The 24,025-nt window shown below is 45.0% G+C and overlaps 1 pseudogene across 1 annotated transcript in view; it reads right to left on the bottom strand.

The window, feature by feature from the left end:
• Positions 1-24,025, bottom strand: part of LOC147626594 (flagellar radial spoke protein 5-like) — a 67,708-nt pseudogene that overhangs the window by 3,181 nt on the left and 40,502 nt on the right. The window contains exons 6-9 of the transcript XR_015268633.1: positions 7,894-7,973; positions 7,455-7,566; positions 7,193-7,312; positions 5,059-5,069 (exon numbers count right to left, since the gene is read on the bottom strand). The product of XR_015268633.1 is annotated as a flagellar radial spoke protein 5-like (transcript). The remainder of the gene's footprint in view (positions 1-5,058; positions 5,070-7,192; positions 7,313-7,454; positions 7,567-7,893; positions 7,974-24,025) is intronic.

The raw sequence follows: 24,025 nt of genomic DNA, 5'->3' as shown, positions 1-24,025 counted from the left end.
AATGGCAAATACTTTTCCCAATCTGACTTCTGCTCAGATACATAACACTTAAGCAAGTCAAGCACAGCTGAATTTTCTATTTCACTCTGACCATCCGTTTGAGGATGATAAGCTGATGAAAAACTCAACTTTGTGTCCATATTATCAAACAATGCCTGCCAAAATAAACTAGAAGTCCGAGGATCTCTATCCCCCACAATAGACTTGGGCATGCCATGATGTTTAAAAATCTAAGCTAACAACAACTTTGCCATGTGCTTTGGCTTGATTGTTTTCCTCATTGAAATATAAAGTGCGCTTGTTTGCTAAAACAATCGATAATAGTCCATTTAGCATCATTTCCATGTGACGATTTCGGTAGATCCATAATGAAATCCATAACAATGCTTTCCCATGGTTCCTGTGGAATGGGTAAGGGCTGAAGCAAACTAGGTGTCTTATGTCTGTCAAACTTGACTTTCTGACACACTATGCACTCTCGCACACAAGCTTCAATATTCCTGCGTAGAGTTGGCCAAAAGAAATATCTTTCCAAAGCCTGTGTAGTAGCCAGAATACCACGATGACCAACATATGGTGGAGCATGACACTCTTCCATAACCTTTTGGCATAATTTATGCACTACACAAATACGATTCTGCATCATCAGAAACCCATCTCTAATCGAATAAGATGAGACAGCAGTACAATGATTCAAATTAGCCCAAATAAGCTGAAAATTTGTGTCCAAAGCATACAAATAAGGCATCCCTGATAAGTCCTGATGATAGGCAGCAGTTACGACATGCACTTGTGGCCTGTGTGACAAAGCATCCACCACCAAATTTTTCTTACCCGGGGTATGCAAAATCTAAAAATGGAACATGGACAAGAAGTTTTCCCACCTTAGATGCTTTTCCGAGAGTTTAGGCTATGTAAGAAAGTGCCGTAAACTCTGGTGGTCTGTTTTTACCATAAATTCAGCCCCCAAAAGATAATGCTTCCACGTTTGAAGAACATGAATAACGGCTAACAACTCTTTCTCATAAACCTGCAAATACAATTCTGCATGTTGCAGGTGGCGGCTTTCAAAAGCCACTGCATGTCCCTCTTGGTTCAAAACAGCCCCTTTCAAAAGCCACTGCATGTCCCTCTTGGTTCAAAACAGCCCCCAAACAATCTCCACATGCATCACACTCGACCACAAAAGGCCTATGTAAATCTGGAATAATAAGAACTGGCCTTGATATGATGGCATCCTTTAACTTCTCAAAAGCTGTCTTTTCCGGTTATGACCAACGGAATGCTACTTTCTTCTTCGTTAGATCATGTAACGGTGAAGCTAAGAAAGCAAAGTGTGGAATAAATTGACGATAGTACGAGCATAAACCAATAAAGCTCCTAACTTGATGCACATTCTGCAGTTCTGGTAAATCCTTGATTGCTTGAATCTTTGTGGGATCCATGCGTACTCCATCCTTGGAAACAATATGCCCTAAATAGTGAATTTCTGACAAGAAGAATTCACTCTTCTTCCCATTGATAAAAAGCTTATGTTTTCTTAGCTCTTCAAAAACAATGGCAAGATGCTCTTTATGTTCAGCCTCACTCTATATGTCCCATCCTTTTTCTGCACAAGTAAAACTGGAGAACAATAAGGCGAAGAACTTAGCCTTATCAACCCCTTCTCAAGTAAATGATTTCCTCTTGTTGGGCAGCACTCACCCTATAAGGAGGTCGGTTAGGAGGAGAGCTCCCAAGGATTATGTCAATACAATGATCCTCTGGCCTCTTTGGGGGTAAATGTCCTGGTAGTGAATCGGCAAAACAATCAGCATATTCACTTAAGAAATCAATCTTATCTTGATCTTCGGGAGCTACAGCATCATGCTCAACATTATCACGTACAAAGACCAAGTAAGAACAAGCTGATTTCTTTATTGCCTTTGAAATAGATATATGGCTTACAACGGGTATGGTATTCCCAGTAGTACCCGCATCAATACAAACTTCCCTACCCCTATGAGTAAACATAACTTTCTTTTCTTTGAGCAAAATCTTGGAATCCAAACGATAATGCCAAGGCATCCCAAGTATCACGTCACATCCTGTAAGTGGTGCCACGAGGAAGTCTTCACGATCCAAATATCCCTGTATTTGTATGCGAAGCTTCCCGATGATGGGAGTGAGCTTAACTTCCTTGCCCTCAAAGGCAGCATCTGCATGAAAGTCCATGCCCAATTCCTCAGGCTTTAACCCAAGAGCAGCAGCCATCTGTATGGATATGAAGTTATCTGTTGAGGCAATATCAAAAAGGAATAAAGCTGTTTGGTCCTTTAACTTGCCCCAAGCTTTGCATAAAATTCTGCTCCTTAGTTCATGTGCAGTGTTACCCTGAACATCGGGTATAACATTCACACTCGGTTTGGCATCCTGCACATTATTCTTTTTGAGATTCTGGGGACATTGACCTTTCATGTGATCTTTGCTCCCACATGTGAAGCACTTCCCCTCTCTCATACATCAAAGATATGCTGTCTGGACAAGTTAGGATCATCCTTTTTACCCCCCGGCTTCTTTTCTGAGCCCCCTTTTGCATCCTTGGACTCATGAGGCATAAATTTAGGTGGCTGTTCACCCTTTTTTCTACTCATTTCCAGCTCTGAATTTTCCTTTGTATGAGCTGAATTCTTGTCTTTTTGATGCTCCCTTGCCATGCAACTCCTCAGAAATAGTTGCTGAGTATATAAGCTCTTGTAAAGTGTTCTCGGTGTACACTGCAAGGCTCTTTTGAATGATTCGTTGCAGCCTTGACTCAAACTTTCTTTTCTTCTCATCCTCACTAATCGTCATGAGAGGTGTGACTTTGAGAAGAGTCCGCCAAAACTTTGAAACATAAGAGGAAGCGGATTCGCCTTCATCTTGTGTTAGCCAATCCCATTCCTTTCGTACATCCTTCTTAAAGTGAGGAGGAAGGAACCGATCATAAAATTGCTCTTTGAAAGCACTCCATGTACGAGCAGCTGTCCTATCCAAAAGCTTTGCCATCCACCAATCACTTGCAATCTCTTTAAGATGCATACCCACATGCCTGAGCATAGATTTCTCGGTAAATTCCTCAGTGCAAAAGGCTATTTGAAATCGCCTTATGAAAGCAAGTGCCTTGGTAGTATCCAACTTTCCATTATAGCTCTCGAATTTAATGTCCTTGTCCCCTGACTTGAACTCTTTGGCCTTCTTACTATGACGGGTATCCCGATGCTCTAATACATCATCCTCCTCGTCATGTCTTCGATGGCGACGATGCCTAGATCTAGGGCTGATTTACTGTGTAGCACCTTCCACTTTGAATGGAACTTTAGGAGCACGATCATACTTAGAAGGTGGAGACACTGCCGACAATGCATGAAGATCTTTAGCATCTCTCAAATGGTATGAAAACCCCTCATCATCCCCACGAGCTGCATGTCGATGTACATCATCTCTTCGGGCTGCATGCCCCCTCATATCTGTTGCATGGGCTGCAAGCCCCCTCAAAACACTTGCTCGGGTTGCATGCCCACTTACATCACTTGCTCGGGCTGCATGCCCTCTTACATCACTGGTGCCGTTTCCATGCCCTCTCACATCACTGGTGTAAAAAAAATGCCCTCTCACAATATCACCGGAGTTCCCTTCACGGGATAGCTTGCGAGGCTGCCGTGTGAAGACCCACTTGCGCTCATCATCGGAAACACCTTCGCCACAGCTTTTTAGACAAGCAACAGCCAACTCTCGAGGTTTGTTGATTCCCATCTGTGGGGAAATTGCATCAAAAGTGATCACATCAGCCTTGACATGAGACTTTGATTCTATGACCCTCTGCACAACAGGATCTCTTTGCAAAGCAAGGAGGTCCTCAAGCTCATTCATCAAGGCATCAATATCCTGCTGATCCTCAGCCCTAGTAGATAACGGTGGATCGTTACCCGCCAAAGCCCCAACATGATCCCTGTCTCTATCTTCTTCCCGCATGCAGCAAATACAGGTGATAGAGTCCTCCACAGAATGATCAGACTGGCTTGCCATAATGTATCTTTCAGCTTTTCAGAAAGAAAAGAATTTTTCGTGCCCCGGAATCACTCTCTACCAGTTCCCCAAGTATGATACCGAATAGACTGCAAGGGTGCAACAGTGTCCCTACACAGACAGGAGGGCCATGAAGTCTTTCCCCACGCTCACTGCCGCTTGAACCAAAGGTAACCTCTTTCAAGGCACGACAATAAGATGAGGGTTACCTCAGAATCCCAACCTTCTCTCACGGATAATGACTCCTTACAGCCATATCCAGCATCATATTAGGCACAACTGTGTAGAAAGCCAGGCTCTGATACCAATGTAAATGGAAGGACAACTAAACACGGAAAATCTAATCAATCATGAAATCTGAAAATACACATAAGCATGCCAGATAAAACAAGGTGACAAATCTGCACAGTACACCACACTAGGGGCCATAAGATGGGGTGACCTAGTACAACTTTGCAGGTGCCCAAGGTTCACCACTGGCTGCACCTGTTTCTTCCAATACAATATGAAAACAAGAAAACATCACATAAATTGAATTTGCTGACAATTCTCAGCACAAGTGAGCATTCCCGGCATCAAGCACATGCAGGACAACTATGGACAGCCCAAAGCACTCCCACATCAGCCCGGGACAACTCAACATCATCATCTTCTTCCTGCCCGGCTCATAGAGCAAGTCGACCAGCCCTCAAAGGCTGTTTTCAGCAGTCAACCAGCCCTCAGTAGCCTCAGAAGAAAGCGACCAACAGTTGTACAAAAGCGTGCAAAACCCCGGTTGAAAGGAAAACTTTCTAGATGCCCACGACCAGCTCTTCCTCTCCATTTTTAACCTTTTTCCAGCCTCTGTTCAACCTGTAAATCAGCCGGCCAGCAGTGGAGAACATGCAGAAGGAGTCGGCCAGCACCTCCCATGCATCCGGTGAACTTCAATCGCGATGGATGGCTGTAGAAGCTTGCCAACAGGCTGAAAAACCACTCGACCAGCCCTCATGCACCCTAAAAAGCATGCACCCCCCTCCAATCTGGGGTTTCTCTCAATAATAGAGGCTTCCCTGCCGAAAATAGCCCACACGTGTGCTTTTCTGGTCCAGAAAGGGGGCACCTACATGAAGGAGGTCCAAATAATGTCCAATGCCCAGTTTTTGGCCCCGCCACGTGTATTAAATAAGTCCTGCTCAATGTGTACTCACTTATAAGTTGTCCAGTCACTTATAAATGAGTGTGAACCTGCACCAATAATTATTAACATGTGAACTCATAAAGCTGTAAATTGAGTTTTTGGGAATACTTACCACCTGCAAAACACATGTAGACTACATGTCAATCCCAAACAGGTGTGCACATACACGTCCACAAGGTGCCCAAGCGTCCCCGGCCCCATGGACAACACATGCAGATATCTCAGGCATTGTCCAGGCAAACAAGACAAGTCATCCAAAGATAAAATCAAAGTCATGCGCACACATGAGTGCAATTATATTGGAAGAAACAACCATCTGCTCACTTGTATCCAATAAAATGTCCAAGTCTCATGATCCTTCCGGAACCTTCCCAGAACATAAATACAAAAGATCTCCAAGATAGCTAGTCCCAGAGAATTTCATCATGTCACGCTCCATAGGCCATACATGTACACCATGTTAGGCCCCACAAGCCACACATGTACTATCATGTCAGGCTCCATATGCCACATAGACACACCATGTCAAGCTACACCAACCATACATGTATGTCATGTCAGGTTCCACATGCCACACATGAACAGTAGAAAAATAGAAGCTGTAAAGAATTTTGTGACATAAAGCGTGAATATGTGATCTAGCATGAAGAAGGTCCTCTTGAATCCTACCTGCTGCCGTCGTGCCATGTATCCCTCTGTCTTTGCCACTGTGGTGAGCTCAGACTCAAGTACAAAGCCATAGAGCTTGGCCAAGATATGGCCGATCATGATGGTTCTATAGTTATTATGATCCATGGGATCTCCCACCTTATGGATAGGCACAATGGTGTGTGATGACCAGATGGTGGGAAATCCCTCTGAGAGAGCCCTATTAAACATATGGTCTAGGAGCAGTGCTAGGGTGTCGCTGGCATAAGAGAGGTGCATAGCCATAAGCCGCTCGTGATCTTGTGATCGACCGTTCTGAAGCTTGTGCATAGCCTTCACCACCATGTCTCCTGTGAAGAAGGTGGATCTGGTGGGACGTGCGTTGGGTGGATGTGGGGGGGGGATTTGGTGGGGTATGTGATATAATGAGCGTGCATATGAGCGCCAGATGTGCGGATCTGTGATGAGGGTGGGTATGTGTCATTCCCGGATCCTATGCCAAGCCTTGTCAGCATTCCTGCTAAGGAAGAGTTGGTATAAGTCCTTGTGCTATTTCCGACAATGTTCTTGTTTCTTGCTGCGAGTAAGGTACTGGTTAATCCATTCACCTTCACGCTTTTGGATTTGGCTGGTAGTAGCTAACTCATGCAAAAGACATGCATGTGTGATACGGCATTCATCATCATACCAACAAATCTGAGGCATGGTACCTGTGTGGGCTTTAGCAGTGGACCGACGTGTGTGTGGGAAACTGTCATTTGCAGATGCGTGGATAATCATTGTGAGCTGTGAGGTGAGGGTAGTGAGGACTGAGTATTGACACCACCTCAGAGATTATTCTAGTATCACAGGATGGCATATCTTGAATCGTTCACTCTCTTTTGGCCACCTAAGGATCTTCTACAGCTGGGCAGACAACACACAAGATTTATGAGAGAGTGGAGCCATGGTATTTTCTCCTCCACTCTACGGGGCTTTTATGGCAGCATAGTGCCCCTCATTGGTTGAGATCTCCCTACCTTTTGGCTTGAGATCTCCCTTTGTATGATTTTCTTTTACTTAATAGAGGTCTCTTTTCTAGGTTGGATTTTGTTTGGGGGGGGGGGGGGGGGGGGGGGGGGGGGGGGGCGCAGGACTCAAAACATAATGTTAGTTTCAAGCCAAAAAAAAATCTTCCTCAAACTCACAAAAACTTTGGAGAAAATTTACCAATCGTAAAATGCACAACATATACCAAAAACAAAGCTTAATCCCCTACTTACACCTGAAACTGAAAATGACACTATTTTCTAGTCCTTTCACATGTTGCCAATCTACCTGATTAAGCACATACTTCACCGCAACAGCAGGGATGGAAACCCCATGCTTCAATGAAATTCTTTTCAAGGTCCGCAAGAGCTCTTGAAAGAGGTTCCAGCCCCCCCACTGATCAACCATCTGATTATGAATTCACACCAAAACCAGGCAATGGACTTTAGTATGAGCATAAGAAGAAACAAATCAAATCAAACCATAGCCAAACACAGCTCCTTGCAACATAATATGATGGTTACAGGAAGGGGCCCGTAAAAATGCCGACCTGTTTGTATTTGTTGAGAGATGGAGTATTTAAACTAGGTCCAACAAATGGGATGGATATGTTGGCATCCAGAAATTTCTCAGAGAGCAGACCACCCATTACAGTCCCATACCTGCTTCCCAAAGGTCATATCGCCTTCTAAGTTTGTAATCTAAAAGATGCAGGTCTCCTAATGCGTTTAGATCAAATCTCAAGTCTCAAAAATAAAAGGACTAATTGCTATTATGGACTAGACATCATAATCTAAGGCTGGATACAGAACTTTCCCTGCCTATGGGGGCCGGCAGGGAGTTGGAGGGGCAGGATTGCACTTCCATCCATGACGGCAACAAACAGTCATGATGGGGCCCTGCCCTGCCTGACAGGCAGCCCTCTTGTATGACCAACCTAAGTATTGAAAGAGTATAACATATCTTAGTGCTGAGGGCAAAGTGTGTACGTTATAAGTTTGACTCCAGAAAGCTGACAAAGCTCTGCCATCCTCTTCTGTGGACGAGTGTCCACAACTGAATACTGCACCTGCAGTTGATACAAATAACTTTCAATGATAACAGAAAGATGCAAAAACCAAATCATCTGCTGGAATCAGAGAGAGACAGAGAGAGAGAGAGAGAGAGAGAGAGAGATTAACGTCTTCAAAAGACCCAAAGGGTCTATGAGACCAACAATATCTCCATAGAGAAATGCTGAATCATGGAAGAAAACCTGAAAAAAGAAACTAGCTACCTGTGCTGAAAATGAGTGTCACCGAGAAAGAAAGTAAGCAAATCAATGACTACAAAAGACCCAAAGGTTCTATGAGACGACAAGTGATAAAATGATCTCATGGATATACTGAGCCACAGAAAAAACAACTGAAAGTAAAGGAAAAACGACTATCACTAGCGTATAAAGATGTGATGTCAGCATGTGACCCTGTACGGGAGAAACTAACCATGATCAACTAATAATGATGCCCTCCTCAGCCAACACGGATCTCATGGCCGAGAGAGTATCTGGCCTACGTGATGGAAGCATATCATGGTGTCGAAGCTTATAGGAAGCCACAGATTTCCTCCTTTATCTAGGTTTCCCTTCATGGTGGTTTGGCCACCAATCAGTGGAGGCCTGTTATTGGTGCTTGCCCAGCATGCCCTAGATGTGCAGGAGTTTCGGAGTCAGTTTACCATTGTTTATGGGAATGCAGGGAAGCACAGAGAGTTTGGTCTGCGATTGCACACCTCTTTGGTAGGATTAAGAGGGATGCTATCATTTCTTTTGGTTCTATCATTTGGTTGACACAGTCTCGGCCTCAGCTGAGGTTCGAGGGGATTGATAGAAGCCTGGCCATTATGGTTAGGCAAGGAGTTGCTCGACAGTGTTGTCTTTAGGATTTGCCACTTTCACACTTTGTCCCTCCGGCACAGAGGTTAGACAGTTCTTGGGAGATTATTGCTAGCATCTCAGCCTAGAATATCTGGAAGGCTAGATGCACTGAGGCCATTGAGGGTACTCCTGTTCTTGTTTCTCGGTGTCTTTGCAGGATTTGGAGTGATATTATTCACACCATTATGGCTACCTGGGCCAGAATCCAGGGATCTTCGAGGGCTGCGGAGAGGAAGCGCACCCAGTTTATGAGAGAGTGGGACATTGGTATCTTTTTCACATCCTCTCATTCGGGACCCTATTGGCAGCACATGACTCCTGATTGGTGGGATCTCCACCTTGCTTGGTGTGAAATCTCCATTTTGTAAAAATTTTCATACTTAATAGAAGTCTCCTATCTGAAAAAAAAGAAGAAGAGTGGAATGTCAAATCTGAGCCATATGATTCGTCCAGTCAAAGTTGTTGGCAGGCTAGGGAAGCACGTCTTTGTTGACCCCCCCCCCCACCAGGGATGATCACAGAGAGTGTAAGCCTTTGGTTGTTTGGTGGCTGCCCTATCAGACATTTGCATTAGAACCCCGGTGAGTGGGAGTGGAAGGATGCTTGTAACCCTTTGAAAAGCATCCCTTTTTTCAATTATACAGTGCCGAATGCCAGACATCTTATCTTGGGACACATTCAGAGTGTCCCTACTCTTAGACCCCATTGGTAGTCTTCCGGCATTTCGATTGACATTCAGAGGGTATTTTGGCGGAGATTGTGGCATTCTTATAGGAAGCCACAGATTTCCTCCTTTATCTAGGTTTCCCTTCATGGTGGTCTAGCCACCAATCAGTGGAGGCCTGTTACTGGTGCTTGCCCAGCATGCCCTAGATGTGCAAGAGTTTCGGAGTCAATTTACCATTGTTTATGGGAATGCAGGGAAGCACAGAGAGTTTGGTCTGCGACGACTGCACACCTCTTTGGTAGGATTAAGAGGGATGCTATCATTTCTTTTGGTTCTATCATTTGGTTGACACAGTCTGGGCCTCAGCTGAGGTTCGAGGGTACTGATGCGTTGGCTGGTTCTGCTGCTCCCAATGCTTCCTGGAGGAGATGCGTTGGAGAACACACTGCTGAATGCTTGAATGATGAGCTTGCTTGATCTATCTGCTGATATGAGAGACTGAAACGCTGATGATCCAGATGGTATGCGCTTGAATGGCTGAATGGAGAGGCGCCTATATATACATGGGTGAGGGGGCTGGTCGGCCAGCCTGGCTGCAGTCGGCCAGATGTCAGAAGCCCACGACTGGATGCCAAAATAGCATAAATGCTGTCGGCTGCCCATCATGACTACCATGTGCTGTCGGCTGCCCATAATGAATACCTTACATGCTTATGAAGTCTAAGGTGCTGATGTTGGTGATAAAACACCCTCATATATGCCTGACTAAATCATGATTAAATGCCTGATGAACCTGATGATGCTAATGATGCCATAGAATGATGCCATGTCACTGTACACCTGACTGGTGTGCACGTGACATTCCCCGCCGCTGCTAAACTGTTGCTGGGTGATAAACTTGGCAACCTTCGACTCCTCTGTGATCCTTCTCCTCTAAACCACTGCCCCCTTCTGTCTTCTGCTGCCGGGACTGAGGCCGTCTGCAGGAGTGAAATCCTTTGAGCCAAGACTCTATGTACTGCGGGAACTGAATGGCAAATACCTGAGTCACTCCTGACCTGCCTCTGGAAACCTTTCACCTACCATCTCCGTCGTACCTGAAGCTCTGAACCTCCTGAGGTGATGTTGGAGCAAACTTCCGTCTTCTTCTGTGGAAGAGAAACCCCCTGCTGCTGCCAGTTGAAGCCCAAAACTTATGTCCTCCTTTGATGATGGATGTCATTCTTCCCTGAGAGTTCATGGGTAACATGTATGCAAGACTGACTGCTAAGATGACTGCTAAGATGACTGCTATGCAAGCTATGTGCAACCCTATATGCTGTGTAAGAATGCGGATGGATGGGTTACTGATGCAGACCTAAGGGAAAATCCCTAAGGGTGGCTTGCAAAATTTTGAGAACTGGGTTTAACTGTGCGGAAGCGATAAAAATGATGACTGACTGAATGACTGATGAACTGAACATGCTCTAAGGTTGGTTACCCTGTAACGCTTTGATACCAATGTGACATGTAAGGGCCTATGACCGTAGTAATCACAACCTTAGTCTAACTAAACTGCACTTAATGATGTTCAAGAGACAGATAAACAGGTGTCAATGCAATGCAGCTATATTAGATGAATGAATGTGGTTACAATGAGATCCAAATGGATCTATACTGCTGAATATGCTGCCTATATGCTGAATATGCTGAATGAACTGAATGAACTGCTGTCCACTATCTTTCCCTTATCTCCTGGGAAGGAAACGCTGAAGGGAGGCTTTGGAACAGATGCTGAATGCTGACCTGATGATGAAACGCAGAACTGATGGGCTGAACTGAGCTGAATGTTGCTGCGTTTGCTGAAGATGAATGCTGATGATGATGCGTTACTGATATGCTGATGCGTTGGCTGGTTCTGCTGCTCCCAATGCTTCCTGGAGGAGATGCGTTGGAGAACACACTGCTGAATGCTTGAATGATGAGCTTGCTTGATCTATATGCTGATATGAGAGGCTGAAACGCTGATGATCCAGATGGTATGCGCTTGAATGGCTGAATGGAGAGGCGCCTATATATACATGGGTGAGGGGGCTGGTCGGCCAGCCTGGCTGCAGTCGGCCAGATGTCAGAAGCCCACGACTGGATGCCAAAATAGCATAAATGCTATCGGCTGCCCATCATGACTACCATGTGCTGTCGGCTGCCCATAATGAATACCTTACATGCTTATGAAGTCTAAGGTGCTGATGTTGGTGATAAAACACCCTCATATATGCCTGACTAAATCATGATTAAATGCCTGATGAACCTGATGATGCCATAGAATGATGCCATGTCACTGTACACCTGACTGGTGTGCACGTGACACATACTTAATAGAAGTCTCCTTTCTGAAAAAAAAAAAAAGGAGTGGAATGTCAAATCTGAGCCATATGATACAAAGTGGGACCATCATCATTGTACAACCTATGGAGCTAACCCCCCAGTAGGGGGAGGGGGCCATCAAGGATATCAAGCATGGGATTAGCCTGTAGAAGGCTCTACAGATCCCACCAAATGTGGGAAGGTGGCTCTGTGCCTCTCCAAGATGAGAGAGAGAGAGAGAGAGAGAAATGAAATGAAATGTTATATTAACGTCTTCAAAAGGCCATAATGACATATGAGACCACACAGAGAGAGAGAGAGAGAGAGAGAGAGAGAGAGAGAGAGAGAGAAAGCTGTATTAACGTCTACTAGAGGCCAAACTCGACCTATGAGACAAATCAATGTACAATTGTCAATGTCTTCTGGATGTCCACAAAAAAAAGGACAAAATGAACATGAAATAAACTATGAAAGTACTGAGCTAGTGGGGGGGTGTGATGGATGGAGCAGTACTGCTAGAGGCTCAGTATGCAACCTATATGCGCAGGGTATACAAGAATGCAATGCAGATCTGTCTAGCTCCAACCAGTACCATAATGGGGGTGTAATATGTGATACATAGGCGATGGCAAGGCAAAAATATCTCGGAGCATGATCTCCAGGTGTGAGTGTAAGTGAGCTAGCCGCTCTTGGATATGGTGCTGATGTCGAGCCCGTATCTCTGTGATCTCCCTCTGATGTAGTCTAGGAGTCTGGTAGCCTGGTGCTCTCGGTCTCCATCTGGCTCGGAGGTCCGCAGCACTGTGTGGACAAAAAAAAGAGACTGATGATGTGTACATACTGTGCAGAGTACTAAGAGTTTCAGGAAATATGTAATCAGTTTAGATCAGTTTTGAGTTTTGGTTGAGATTAAATCTACTGAACAGGAGGAGCAGAGGCATAACCATCAGGCCTTGCATCCTCATGATGTGGTGATCTTGTTGCTTTTGTTGGCGAGCCTTCGCGTGTGTGTGTGTGTGTGTGTTAGTGCCTGCATGAGTGCTGACCGTTCGCATTTGGGCATGCCCTTTGTAAATATGTAGCATGGATGGAGATGGCGGATGCGGGTGCTAATGGCATGTGGGCAAAGGATGGAAGGCATAAGTGGTGTGGGGATGTGGTTTAAGGGGCTGCACAGTGTGAACAGCCTTTGATAATAAAAATTTAATATGAGAATAGAGGCTTCAAGTTTCCAGAAATTATCAAGGTGGCAGCTGCCAACGGGATCCCGGCAGGTTTGCCCTCACCACATGCGCCAAAGGATGGAAAGAGCCACATGGCAACGGGAGATGAGCTTGCTGTATTGGAGTAAGGGAATCCCTGAGAGGAGCCGAAAGAGAGTCGCCAAGGTAGAGAGCACGTCGACAGCAGAGGGGGGGAGAAAGGCGTCCACTGCAGAGAAACAGAGAGAAGACGGTGGCGGGAACTGCATGTTGGGGTAAAGGCGTTATGCCCACCCTTATAGTGTGTACAAGCCCATAAGTTATAGTACATAGTACACTTAGTACTTTTAATGTACTAAGTGCACTATGTGTACTAGTGCAATATACATGTGTGATAGGGGAGTCACACACTCATGCTTTTCATGAGTTGACTTATCCCCACAACTCTCTCTCTCTCTCTCCCTTGCTTCTCTGTGTATGTCTCCCATGAATGAACTCTAAACCCTAATTCAAGTTTCTCCCCATCAACTGGTATCAGAGCTTGGGTCGCATCACCATTATCATCCTGCGTTTTCTTCTGTGTGAGCTCCGCTGCCCCAAAGCCTACTGCCGCCTCTCTCAATCAACCCCTTTGCTGTGCCTCCTTCATCGTGGCAAAATTGTAGCGCTACTAAGCGAAGCTAGTACACATAGTGAGCGAAGGCACTAGTCGGGCGAAGGCAGCAGCCCTAGGCGACCTGTAGCGTGGCTGAGGCAGCACACGTCCATACAGAGGCGGGTTCTGTGCAACAAATAGCGCCGACCACTGAACTCCCAGCAGTGGCTGCAAAGCGCATTAGCGCTGGGCGTATAGGCGCTAGGCGAGTGAAGCGAAGGCAACGAGCGAAGCGTGAGCAGAGGCTGCGTCAACAATAGGCGCTAGGCGAACACGTCAGGTGGGCATTCAGGCACAGTCGAGCGGATACACAATCGGGCTGCAAGCCCTGTGGGAAAGGGACGGACTACGCCGCCCAGCGCTGCATCAAACAGATGGAGCGCGCCTTCAACTTCGAAACAACATAAGCGCAGGCAGAAGCGGGCCAGCTCTACACGGCGCAGGCAATCACAAAGCCCGCACAGCCAGCCCACGTGGCTGCCCAGGCTGCCCACAGCCAGCACACCGGGCTGCCCAGCTGCTCCAGAAGCTGCCCAGCGCCGAAGTCGCCGCCACCACCGCCTCCATCTCAGCCTGCAAATCAAGAAACTCAAAAAAAATCAGAAATTTCAGAGGTATTTTTGCTTCAATTTTGCGAATTTCTTATCAATTCAAGCAATTGAGCAGGTACAGGTGCCCAAATTGCTCAATTTTGAGCCAAATTGGCAAAATTGGGTGACATTGGTCACAATCAGGATCAATTTGCAGGAAATTGGTCAAATCAGGATCAATTTGCAGGAAATTGGATGTCGAAATTTGGGGCTTTTGATGTAATTGTGCAATTAAGCACTCATACATGCTGTATGATGTGAAAAATCGCACATTTGGGCAAAATTGCAGCAAATTGCAGTGCAAATCAAGGGGCTTTTGTGCCGATTTGGTTGATTTGCATGCAGGCGATCGCATTTGATGCTGTGGATAATGTCTTGATGCTTTACAAGCACTCAATGTGCCTGTAAATCAAGGGGCTTTCATGTATTTGATGTATATGTGGCCAAGGGGAAGCATCGTGAACACTCTGGATGCCTTCATGTGCGTCAATGTACCATGCATGATCAGAAATTGATCTCAAATCAAGGGGCTTTTCAAGTTTGTATGCTTGTTGAGCTTGGCAAAGCAGCAGGCAAGACATTTATGCCTTGAATCCTCAGAAATCAGCTTGCAGTCAAGGGGCTTTTGCCCAATTTCTGTTCGGGACTGTTTTATGCAGTGTTCGTGACTGTAAAAATCTGATTTTCACTCATTTGGACAGCCAGGAGAGCATTTATTGCTATTGTACCTGCTGGTACAGATTTGGCACAGCTTTGTGCATGTTTTGTCATGGCTGTACACTGTTTTGAGTGACCAAAAGGTTCAATTTCAGCTGCTGAAATTGCCGGTACAGGTTTGGTACATCATTGGTGAGCGCTTAGTACTGCTGTACAGTACTTTGGAAGGGCAAAAGAGCACATTTAAGGTGCTGTCCAAAATCTGCAGCAACCAGATTTTGGTGTTTTCATCACATAAAGTGGGAGAAAAGTTGCATTCTTGCTTCCGCAGTGGGAGATAAAGCTTGGGAGAACATTTGTGAGCACTTTGTGTGCTTTGGGTGCAGTGTTTGCACATCTTTTGGTGCAGTGTTTGCACATTTGCAGGGAGTCAGGCATTAAAGGTTGCATTTTGCTATGGCAACCACAGGTGAGAGCTCTTCATTGCTTCACATCAAGAAGCTTGAAGGCTCGCATAATTATGATATTTGGCAAACCCAGTGCTACAATGTGTTGCTTCAGAAAAAGCAACATAAGCCTATCAAAGAAAGGGGTGTGATGCCAGCTTCTCTTACGGCTGAAGAGTGGGAAGATATGGATGAGCTGGCAAGATCTACTATCATGTTGTCTGTGTCAGACTCATTACTTTTCAGCATTCGTGAAGAGAAGACAGCTTGGGGAATGTGGCAGAGATTGCAGGACTTGTATGCCCAACAAAGTGCCTCAAGCAAAGTGTATTGGTTGAAGAAACTCATAGGTCTTCAGATGAAGGAAGGGGCGTCTATGACAGCCCATTTAAATGAGTTTAATGGTATTGTCAGCCAGGTTATCAATCAAAAGTTGGCAATGGACGATGAGTTCAAAGCCACTTTTCTGTTATGCACTTTGCCAGAGAGTTGGGACACATTTAGGACAGCCACTAGCAATTCGAATGCTATGCTGTCATATGCAGATGTTGAGGGTGCTCTTCTTCAAGAAGAGATGAACAGGAAGAACAACTCTGTTGGAAAGTCCAATGCAATGAATGCACGTGGGAGATCCCAGCAAAGGGGGAAAAGCCAAGAAAGGGGAAGGAGCAAGTCTCGCTCCAAAAAGGATTTGGAATGCCATTATTGTGGCAAGAAGGGACACATTAAAAAGCAATGCTACAAATGGAAAAATGATCAAAAGGAAAAGGGAAAAGGCAAAGACAAAGAGAAGGATGAAGCCAAAGATGTAAAGCCAAAGGGCAAAAGTGGAGTCAAGATCGAAGAAATCAATGTGTCACATGCAGGTGGCAGTGAGGATGAGGTCCTCTTTACGTCTTCACTTGATGCCCATTCACTTCTTACAGGTGGTCATGGTATGCACTCATGGATCATTGATTCAGGTGCCTCCTTTCATGTCACAGGTTGCAGAGACTTGTTTGTCAGGTACACTGCTGGCAATGAAGGAGTGGTTTATTTGGGTGATAACCATGCATGCAAAATTCTTGGCAGAGGTGATGTGAGGCTTGTATTTTCAGATGGCTCACAGCTTATGCTCCATGATGTCAGGCATGTGCCTGAGATCAAGAAGAATCTGCTTTCTACTGGACAGCTTGATGATGCTGATTATGTTACCACATTTGGTAGTGGAAAGTGGAAAATTAGTAAGGGCTCACTGGTTGTTGCCAGGGGCTCTAAGGTGGACACTCTTTATTTCATGCATGCAGGTGTTTGTCACCATGCTAATGTAAATGCAACCGAGCTGCCGGAAATTTCTATGTGGCATAGCCGGTTGGGACACATGAGTGTCAAGGGAATGGAGCAATTGTCTCGTTTGGGTTACTTGCCTTCTCTAAAGTTTTCAAGTTTTCAGTTTTGTGAGCATTGTATATATGGTAGGCAACTACAGTGCCCCCACAAGAAAGCTCTTGGACAGAAAGATGCTCAGTTAGAGCTTGTGCATACAGATGTATGTGAGATGCCTCAGCTTTCTTTGGGAGAGGCAAAGTACTTTGTGTCTTTTATTGATGATGCCACACGCAAGGTGTGGGTTTATCCTCTTCGTTTGAAGAGTGATACATTCTCAGTGTTTCAGAAGTTTGTTGCTCTTGTTGAGAATCAAACTGGCAAAACACTGAAGGCTTTGCGTTCCGACAATGGTGGAGAGTATACGTCCAAACAGTTTCAGGACTTTTGTGATGCTAAAGGCATCAAGAGGGAGCTCTCTACTCCTTATGATCCTCCACAAAACGGGACAGCAGAGAGGATGAACAGGACCATACAGGAGAAGGTCCGTTCTATGTTGTCACATGCTGCATTACCTCATGGTTTTTGGGCTGAAGCTGTTATGACAGCCGTTCACCTTATAAACAGGTCACCTAACACGAGGCTTGGTGGGAAAGTGCCAGAAGAAGTATGGACAGGGAAGCCTCCGTCATACAAGCACTTGAGAGTGTTTGGTTGCGTTGCGTACGTGCACATACGCAGGGAAATGCGCACCAAACTTGATCCTAAGTCTCACAAATGCATATTCCTAGGATATGGTGACAAAGGTGAAATGGGGTATAGACTTTGGGATCCCATGAATAGAAAGATCATACGCAGCAATGATGTCATTTTTGATGAAACATGCATGTATAAGGAGCCTGCAAGGCAACAGGAGCCTGGCAGAGTCATCTTTGATGATGATGGACATCATGGACAACAACAAAGGGCTGTAAATCAGCCATTACAGCAGGAAAACCAGCCCTTAAATGGTGCTGAAAATGGTCCACATGGACAGCCAGAGATGGCAGAAGATATCCCTATGGATATACCACAGTTAGAGGAGATACCGGGCATGATTTTTCAGCCTTATGGCATGGAACAGGAGCCACCAATGGGTGATATGCAGGCTGGACAGCAACCTGCAAATGATGGTCATTGGGTACGGAGGTCCACTAGACCCTCCAGAGCCCCTGACAGGTTTGTTCCAGGGGTTGACTATTTGATGCTTACTGACTGTGGGGAGCCCTCATGTTATAAAGAGGCTTTACAGAGGGCAGACAAAGCTCTATGGGAGCGTGCCATGAAGTCAGAGATGGATTCTCTGCATAAAAATGGAACTTGGAAGTTGGTGCCTTTGCCTGCAGGCAAGAAGGTTTTGCCATGCAAGTGGGTATACAGGCTCAAAGTTGCATCAGATGCAAAGCCAAGATACAAAGCCAGGTTAGTGGCTAAGGGCTTCAAGCAGGAATATGGTGTGGACTTTGAGGAGATCTTCTCTCCAGTGGTCAAAATGACCACACTTAGAGCTGTGTTGGCTTTGGTTGCGCATGATGATCTGGACTTGATTCAGATGGATGTGAAGACTGCTTTTCTTCACGGTGATCTCCATGAGGAGATATATATGCAGCAGCCAGAGGGTTATGCAATAAGTGGGAAGGAAAAGCTTGTATGCAAGCTGAAAAAGAGTCTTTATGGGCTCAAACAGGCACCAAGAGAATGGTATCATAAATTTGATACATTCATGAAAACTCAGAAATTCAGGAGAAGTGACATAGATCACTGCTTGTACACCAAGAAAGCTTTGGATGGCAGTCTCTTGATTCTCATTTTGTATGTTGATGATATGTTGATTGCCGGGAAATCTCGTAAAGAGATGGATGCCTTGAAGCAGAGGCTGCATCAAACCTTTGATATGAAGGATTTGGGTGATGCAAATCACATCTTGGGTATGCGGATACTTCGGGACAGAAATCAGCATGTGTTGTATTTGTCTCAGAAGGAATACATTGGCAAAGTCTTGCAGAGGTTCAATATGGACGGGGGGAAGAAAGCTAGTACTCCTTTGCCTCCATATGTGAAACTCAGTGCTATGGACAGCCCACAGTCAGATAGAGACAGGGCTGATATGGCCAAAATTCCGTATGCTTCAGCTTGTGGCAGTCTCATGTATGCCATGGTTGCTACTAGGCCGGACATTGCATTTGCAGTGGGAGTGGTTTCTAGATACATGGCCAACCCTGGCAAGAAGCATTGGGAAGCAGTGAAAGGTGTCATGAGATACCTGAAGGGCACACAGGATTTGTGCATTTGCTTTGGCAAACAGGATGCATTAGTGCATGGTTACACGGATTCGGATTATGCCGGTCATCCAGATAACCGAAAGTCTACTACCGGTTATGTATTTACATTCACAGGAGGTGCTGTGTCATGGATATCCAGGATGCAGAAGTGCACTGCCTTATCTACTACAGAGGCCGAGTATATTGCAGCCACAGAGGCTTGCAAGGAGGCATTATGGCTATCTCGGTTAGTGGTTGATTTGGGCTATACAGGGGATATTCCATTGTTGCATTGTGATAGTCAGAGTGCCATCCAGTTGGCAAAGAACCCTGTTTTTCATGCAAAGACAAAGCATGTGGATGTGAAGTGTCACTTCATCACAGAGGTGATAGAGAACAAGCAAATTCAGCTTGTTAAAATTCATACGGATGACAACCCGGCTGATCTGCTGACGAAGAGTTTGCCTCCGGAACGGTTTGCTCATTGCAGACACTTGATGGGCATTGGATGAGGCCAGTTTCAGCCTTGATATGGCCTTGTATATTATCATGTACATGCTGATTTTTTTTTTCTTTTCCTTTACTTAAGGGCACTTTGCCTTTAAGTGGGAGGTTGTTGGGGTAAAGGCGTTATGCCCACCCTTATAGTGTGTACAAGCCCATAAGTTATAGTACATAGTACACTTAGTACTTTTAATGTACTAAGTGCACTATGTGTACTAGTGCAATATACATGTGTGATAGGGGAGTCACACACTCATGCTTTTCATGAGTTGACTTATCCCCACAACTCTCTCTCTCTCTCTCCCTTGCTTCTCTGTGTATGTCTCCCATGAATGAACTCTAAACCCTAATTCAAGTTTCTCCCCATCACTGCAGAGAACCAGGGAAGGAGAGAAGGGCGTCGATTGTAAAAACAGTGAAGGAAGAGAGCAAGGCGTCGACGTAGAGGGAGAGAGAGAGCGTCAACTGCAACAAAAGTCGAAGAGGAAGAGGGTGGCGTCAACTGCAGCGAACCAGTGAAGGAAAAAAGGTGGCGGCGACTGCAGGCCAAAAGATAGCGGAGGACGTCGATGGGCTGGCGCGTGAGAAAGGAAAGAGGAAGGTGATGAAGGGGAGCGTTGGAGACAGGAGAGTGGATGCTGCTGTGGGCCCGTGTGTCGGGCAAGCTGAATCCTAAGAGGTGATCCAGAGAGGGCTTGGGCTGTGTGTTTGGCTGAGGTAGATGGGAATACAGGAAGAGCCAAAGAAGTTTGTGAAGATGCCAGAGACTGAGAGTGTACATCCTGAAAGAGAAGCTGCTGTTGTTCCTGAACAGGAGGATACTTTGAAGAGAGACATTCATGATGCAATGGAACTCATGAAGTCTTTAAGTTTGAATTGGATGGAAGCAGGTGGAAAGGGAAGAAGCCGAGGTGCTCTAAATAATAGAAGGGATATTATGCCAACATGTGAAGGAAATATGGGAGGATCAGGGAGAGGAAGGGGCTATTATTTAAGCAATGTCCAATGCTGGAACTGTGGGGAGTGGGGACATATCAACCCTCAATGTGATAAACTGCCCAGGGCAGGTGGTGGAATGTATCCTGTGATGCAAAGAACTAATGATAGATCAGGAGATCACAGTGTTGAGGTAAAAGATCCAAATCAGCCCTCTACCAGTGGAGTTAAATGGGAAGATAAAGGAAAGGGACCGGCTCTTAGGAGTGGAGACCATCCCAGAGATCATGCCCGTGGCCAAGAGGACAAGAAGTACAATGGCGGAAGCTGAACCGTCTTCTAAGAAAGGAAAACATGTCCAATTTGACATAAGCCCTCAACCAGAGAAGAAGAAAAGGAAGCCAAGAAGACGCTACAAAACTTCAGATTTGCGTATTGGTCAAGGTCAGGAAGAATATACCCTGATGGGAGATTTAAAGGGAAGGGCAGCCAATATAACTTTCGCCCAATTGCTTGGATTGTGTCCGAAAGCTCAAGAGAGAGTGGAAGACGTTGGCAAATCCGAGAAAAGCAAATGAGCAGGAGCCCACGCAAGGTGAAATGGAGTTGATGTCTGTGGAAGACCTTCCTGATATCTGTCCATCGGTTGATGCTTGGTGTGGAGGTGTGAGTGTAGGAGAGGCATATGTGGATGGCGGTGCACAAATCAGCATAATGACTCAGTCCTGCATGGAGAGATTGGGGTTAAAGCTGAATGCTAGTTCAGATTTTAGACTTCGATTGGCGAATCATGCAAAAGTGAAGTGTCTGGGTATATGTACAGGAGTACCAGTGACTGCTTTTGGTGTGATTTGCAGCATAAATTGCCATGGAGGAGGGGGACTATAACTGTACATAATAAGAGAGGAAGGGCCAGGAAGTTCAATATGAGTAGCAAGCTGGAAATGAAGAGTGAGTCTGAAGAAACAAGTGCTGATAAGTATACAAATAGTGAAACTAAGGAAGAAAGTTCTACTTCTGATGATGAAGGTCATGTATCATTTCTAGTGAAGGAAGAAGATGAGCATGTAATGCAAGCTGAAGAGATGTTGGAGGAAGAAGAGAGTAGACTTGAAGATATGGACAGTCTGATGCAGCCTCCATCACCCCAGAATGGAATTGAACCTGATCCAGAGAAAATAAAGGCTCTTATTTTATTATCTGCACCATCAACATCCAGGCAACTGCAGACTTTTGTCCAGAAGGTAAAGTATATGGCAAGATTTGTTCATTTAATATCTCAATTGCTTTATCCTCTTCAACAAGCCATGAAGAAAGAACCATTGCAATGGAATGAAGAATGCGAGGAAGTGTTTGAGAAAGTGAAAGAGGTATTGGGAGGTATTTCCAGTGTAAAAGCCCCAGATTTCTCTCAGGTCTTTTATGTGAATCCATCTTTTGGTCCGGATGTGGTTGGAGCAATCTTAATGCACAAAGGAGATGAGTCCAGATACATGAAACCTGTATATTATGCAAGTAGGGTGAAGACGGAAGCAGAAAGGAAATATACAGAGGCTGAATTGGTTTTGTCAAGCCTGGTGTATGCTTGCAAGAAATTCAGGTCATATCTCCTGATGAGACCATTTGTGGTTCTGACGAACTATACTCTTCTCCCTCAGCTGGTGAATGGTACTTCGCTCTCAAAAGGTATGATGCGACGGTTAGTAGAGCTTCAAGAATATAATTTCTCATTTTTTATTGAAGATACTTGCAAGGCAACTCTGGCAGATCTTCTGACATATAAGGAAGGCCCAATCCTGGTGAAGGAAGTGGATTCAAAGATAGAAAAAGAGGAACAAATCATCATTCCCGGAGCTCATGTCTTGTTCTTTGATGGTTCATATAAGAGGAGTATACATCAGGCCACCGGGGGTTATATAATCCAGGATTCACAAGGCGGGCTGATTTTAAAGGATGGAATACGTCTGAAAGCCGAAAGTAATAATGAGGCTGAGTACACAACATTATTTCAGGGGCTGCAGGCTGCTCTAAAACAGAAAATTCAGAAACTAATTGTAAAAGGAGATTCCCTGTTGGTCTTGGGTAGCTGGCGGGCAAAGAATCCGAGATTAAAAAGATGTGCCCGCCGATGTTAGAAGGCTGCTACATCAATTTACAGCATGGAGTATTCAACATGTGCGGCGGGAGGACAATCATATTGCACATGAGTTAGCCCACGAGGTAATTGATCAGGACTCAGTAATTGCAAAAATTGAAGAGCCATTATACAGAGGGAGGAAATACCTGTCTAAGGTGGTGGATTACTTATTCTCAGGTCGCTTGCCTGAGGAGCTCAAAAAAGGCCAAAAGTATCATTTTATCAGGAAGAGTAAGCCTTATGTCATGATTGGGGATGAATTGTACATGCAAGGGGCTGATCAAGTATTGAGAAGAATTCCCTGGAGGGAAGAAATATATCATATTCTATCTTCAAATCATGAGGGAGCTTGTGGAGGTCATTATGCATTTAAGATCACCTTGCAGAAGATATTACTGGAGAGTTATGTATGGCCTTCCATCCAGAAGGATATTTAGCACTGGTGCACGTCTTGCCATGAGTGCCAGAGAATGGGGAAGAGAATCTTAAAAATGGAGCCAAGAAATATAATGCTGGTATATGACATTTTCGAGAGGTGGGGGGTGGATGCAGTTGGACCACTTCCCAGGACGGCCAGAGGAAAGTGTTATATGCTTACTGCAGTGGATTACCTATCAAAATGGGCAGAAGTGAAGGCAGTGAAGAGAGTAGATAGTAAGGAAGTGGCTGATTTTGTGTATGAACATATATGCTGCAGATTTGGTATTCCTCTGGAGATATTATCAGACAACGGTCCTGAATTTCGAGGAGAAGTGGTTGACCACTTATGCAGAAAATTAAACATCAACCACAAGTATACCACTCCTTATCACCCTCAATGCAATGGTTTGAATGAAAGATTCAATGGCGAGTTTAAGCTGATGATGACTAAAATGACAGAAAGCCATGTCAAAAATTGGGATGTACAGATGAATCGTGTATTATGGGCATACAGAGTTGCAGTGAAATCTGGTACACAATTCTCACCCTTTCATTTAGTTTATGGGAAAGAAGCACTCATGCCTATTGATGCAGAAATTCCAGCTTTGAAGTTTCTGGTTGAAGAAGGGCATGAACCTATTAACTGTTACAGAGAAAGATTGCTGGCCTTGCAAACAGTTCAATTAGACAGAGAGCTAGCTTATCACTATGCTACTATGCAATTGAAAAGACAAGAGAAAGAGAATGAGGAGGTGAAGCAGAAAGAAATCGAAGAAGGTGATCTGGTTCTCAGGTATAATAGCAAGCTGGATAGTACATTTCATACTACATTCCAGACAAAGTGGGAAGGTCCGTACAAAGTTGAAAAAAAATTTGATAATGGAAGCTATCAGCTTACCGATTTAAATGGAAAGAAGCATAAAAGAAGAGTGAATGGTTTGCGACTAAAGAAGTATTTTGCTCAGTTGATGTTAGCCTTGAGAGAAGAGGATCAGGAAGCTTGTGATGCATGTCAGGAGGTTGTGGAGAGGTTGTGGAGAG

The sequence above is a fragment of the Cibotium barometz genome, chromosome 22 (assembly GCF_041138505.1).
Source record: "Cibotium barometz isolate CiBa-2024 chromosome 22, ASM4113850v1, whole genome shotgun sequence".
Classification (NCBI taxonomy): domain Eukaryota; kingdom Viridiplantae; phylum Streptophyta; class Polypodiopsida; order Cyatheales; family Cibotiaceae; genus Cibotium; species Cibotium barometz.
Note: the sequence above shows the minus strand (reverse complement) of the source record. Positions and strands in the feature narration are given on the sequence as shown.